We start from the raw sequence: 3,929 nt of genomic DNA on the forward strand, positions 1-3,929 counted from the left end.
GTGTGTGTGTGTAAATAGATGGGGCGGAGCTGTTGAGTGTGTGTGTGTGTAAATAGATGGGGCGGAGCTGCTGAGAGTGAGTGAGTGTGTGTGTGTGTGTGTTTAAATAGATGGGGGCGGAGCTGCTGAAGCCGAGGTTCTCAGAGCTATCTCCATATTGATTCCCAATATGATTCAAAATGTATTTACAAAAAAAGATTTTTAGGGGGGAGGGGTGGGCAGGGAGAAAAACGCAACAAGGAATGAACGGAAATCCAAAGTTTCTGGAAACATTAACTAAAATTAATAATGAAAAAAGAAAGACCTAAAAAAAAGAATTTTAGATCTTTTCCTCTGTATTCATTTGTACAATCCTTGCTGATTGGGGTAGTTAGCATTTATTTTTAAAAAATAAAATCTTCTATCTGTTTTCAAGCCTGAATTGTAGTGTTTTTCATCTTCACCACTGTTCTTTTTCAGTCCACCTGTGACAACCAACCCCTGCTTCCTTTTCTTAAAGGACTAAGAAAATGGTAGGAACTGGTTAAGGTTTAGCCACCTCCTTCTACTTAGAAGCCGCCTCAATATCTGTAAGACTTATCTTCTGAGTCTACAGGCTCATCATATTTGGATTCCTTTTTTCCCCATATTTGGATTCTTGATGTTCAAAGTCACCTAGATACATTCACTAATTATCTCCTGTACATAAAGCAGTACCCCAAAATCTCTTTATATCTTTCTTGTGGTCTAATGCAATGAAGTCTTTCAATAATTTTTGTTCTTTTTACGTATTTTTGTTTTTATTTTAGGCCTTTCACGATATGATAGTCAACTCTCTTGGGTCAGTAGGTTGGACAATCTACTCACTGTCAGTTATTTGATGACTAATCTAAGGGCAAGAAGTATGGCTCTCAGAAATCCAACTAAACTGAAGGGAGGGTGTGCTTGACAAGGAAACAGTGGATTGGGAGCCAGGAAAGAGCTGAGAAGAGGCTGATGAGGCTGGAATGAAGAGGACAAAAGTGGAAGGAGAGCAGATGGCAATCAGAAGCTTGTTGAACATAATAACACTGTGTGGGTCTTGTGCTGCCAACCCAAAAGGCACATAATACAAAGCCACCAGCTGTTCAGATAGACGAAGATGAGCAATCTCCTCCCATGTGATTTACTCTGAAAACCCACCGAGGGTCAGTTCTGACTCCACAGTATCTAACAACATTCTAAGAAATGGGCAGCCACTGAAGGTTTTAGGCTGATAGATGATCTAATTAGATTTGTATTTTAACAAGTATCACCATAGCTATCATATGTACAAGTGATGAGGGGCAAGGGAATTTAAATGAGAAATCACTGGGACCAAAGCAGCAATCTACCTACCTAAGGTCTAGGGGTGTGGATGGTCTACCTGACTAAGGTGGGTGACTGAGGAAACGGAAAGGAGCAAGTTTTAAGAGTTTACATAACCCAGCATGTTGATGGTAGTAAATTAGTTATAGGAAGGGAGAGAGCAGATTCAAAGATACTCCTTCAAAAACCTCAAACGGACTGGCTTCAAGTTGATTCAGTGATCCTCCATCAGTTTAATAGGTTGTAAATTTTTAAAAATACTTTTTTTTATTATTATTTGTGTGTGTGCGTGTACCATCAAATCAGATCTGACTGATACAGGAGGAGATTGTCCCTCCTTCCTCAGCAGAGCATCTGGTGGATTCGAACCGTGCGCCTCTGGGATTGCAGTGCAGCTTCTTGCCACTAGGCCACCAGAGCTCCCCTAAAAATACTTTTTGTTGTTGCACATTTTCTTCCTCCTCCCTCCTCACTCCATCCACCCTGCATTGCACCTCTTGTTCCACATTTTCATACATATAATGCCTAAACAAATATTCCTTTTAGACAGTTCTTCCCCTCACCTGTTCTATTGCAGTGTTCATTATCTATCCACTCTTTTCCCATTCTCTCCCCAAAGCCCTCCAAGCCTGTCCTCTTTTATAAGTTGTGTTATCCAATATTTGTCCTTTGGTGACTGAGATATTTCACTCAATATAATGTCCTTGAGGCTCGCCCATGTTGTGTAATGTTTTACAAGGTCATTGTTTTTCAATGCTGCATAATATTCCACTGTGTGAATATACCAGTTTTTCTATCCATTCATTTTTTGATGGGCATTTGGGTTGTTTCCATCTCTTTGCTATTAAGAATAACACTGCAATAAACATGTATGTGTGTACATATGTTTGGATGGTGGTCTGGTTCTTTAGGGTATATTCCCAGTAGTGGAGTTGCTGGGTCAAATGGTATTTCTATTTCCAACTTTCTTTTTCTTCACATCAAACAGATAATGTGCACATGTCATAACAGGGTTTAAAGGATGGTACATGCCATACAAAAGCATGAACACCCAGTCAGTAATGCTTATGAAGCAGAGAAGTATTCAAAGGTAAACAATTCTATTACCAAGGATTTTGGACAGCCTAGGTTTTTTGTTTGTTATTGTGCACCATTGAATCGGATTCAGCCGGCAAAGGAGGAGATTGCCCTTTCTACTCCAGTGGAGCATCTGGTGGGTTAGAACCATGCACTTTTGAGATTGCAGCACAGCTTCTTGCAAGTAGGCCACCAGAGCTCCCTATTATTTCCAACTCTTTGAGAAAACATCAGACCATCTTCCATTTTCCATTCCCACCAGTAGTGAGTAAGAGTTCCAATCTCTCCACAACCTCACCAGCATTCGTCCTTTGCTGCCCTGTTTAACTTTGCGATAGTTGCTTAGGTGGAATGGTATTTCATTGCTTTGATTTGCATCTCTTTGATAGCTGGAGATTTTGAATATTTCTTCGTGTTTGTTTTCCATATAAATGTCTTCTTTGGTGAAATATTTATTCATATCCAGTCCCCATTTTGTGACTGGGTTGTTTACTTTTTTCTTGTTGAGGTGCCGGAATATTCCATACATTTTAGACTTAAGTCCCTTATCAGATTTGTGATTGCTGAATATTTTATCTCAAGCTTTGAGTTTCCTTTTTCCTCTGTTGGAGCAGCTTTTTGTGGTTTTTTTTTTAATGTCTTAAAATTCATTTATTAAAGAATATTTATAGGAAGGTAACAACTTTTGATTTGTTATTAAAAAAATTGGGTTTCTTCATGCTGCATAGTAAGTGAATGGAAGTGGCTAAAGTTACGAGCTTTCTACTGGACTTCTCCGACAGCACAGCACAATGGAGTAATTTCTGCATTGCTAGAATAAATTTAAAAAGTCTCTTCTAAGTTTCTCTTCAAAAAGCCAAGAGTAATAACAGAGGATGGCATAAAAAAGCCATTTCCCCCCGTTCATTCTGTCGTATTGGAGGCAGTATTTTTACCATCACAGGCTACAATTTTCACTTTATCCACTTTAATAAGCTCTCGGTCACCTCTCTGAATTCAACATCATTCAAAACAAAAGTCCACACATTATCGCAGAATCTGTACGTATTTAAAGAGCCCCTGAAATTGACTCTGTTCCTGACTTTCTGAACCAATGCTGAATTGATAGCCTTATCAAACTGAAGGAGAACTTGAAGAGCAAGTTGGGGGGTTATCTGTTGAGACTGAATGAGCTCATCTAGGCTCTCTTGAAGATTGTTTCCTAAGGCGGTATTTCTGTATAACTGATAAGCCATGGCTTAGGTGGAAGGAATTGTTTTTCCTATTCAGGCTTGCATTGATGTCCTGTGCGGAAGGTGTTTGCGCCGCAGAGTGGACAGAAGCCCAACAGCAGAAGCCTACTTCCTGACCACCACCTCCAGCACTCGAAGACCTGGGTAAATGCTGGAGCAGCTTTTTGATGTGCATAGGGATTGGATTCTTAGAAGGTCTCATTCATCCGTTTTATTCTCTCCTGGTTGTAGGTCAAGGTACATTTTATGGGAGATTGCTCATCTTTCTCCCACATCAGCAGCCCAACACGTAGT

The 3,929-nt window shown here is 39.9% G+C and overlaps 1 pseudogene; it reads right to left on the minus strand.

The window, feature by feature from the left end:
• Window positions 1-3,306: 3,306 nt before the first annotated feature.
• On the minus strand, window positions 3,307-3,638 carry LOC102870153 (annotated as a pseudogene).
• Between the last annotated feature and the right edge of the window lie 291 nt (window positions 3,639-3,929).

Source organism: Elephantulus edwardii, unplaced genomic scaffold, assembly GCF_000299155.1.
Source record: "Elephantulus edwardii isolate Elephantulus edwardi_28Jun2011 unplaced genomic scaffold, EleEdw1.0 scaffold00086, whole genome shotgun sequence".
NCBI lineage: Eukaryota > Metazoa > Chordata > Mammalia > Macroscelidea > Macroscelididae > Elephantulus > Elephantulus edwardii.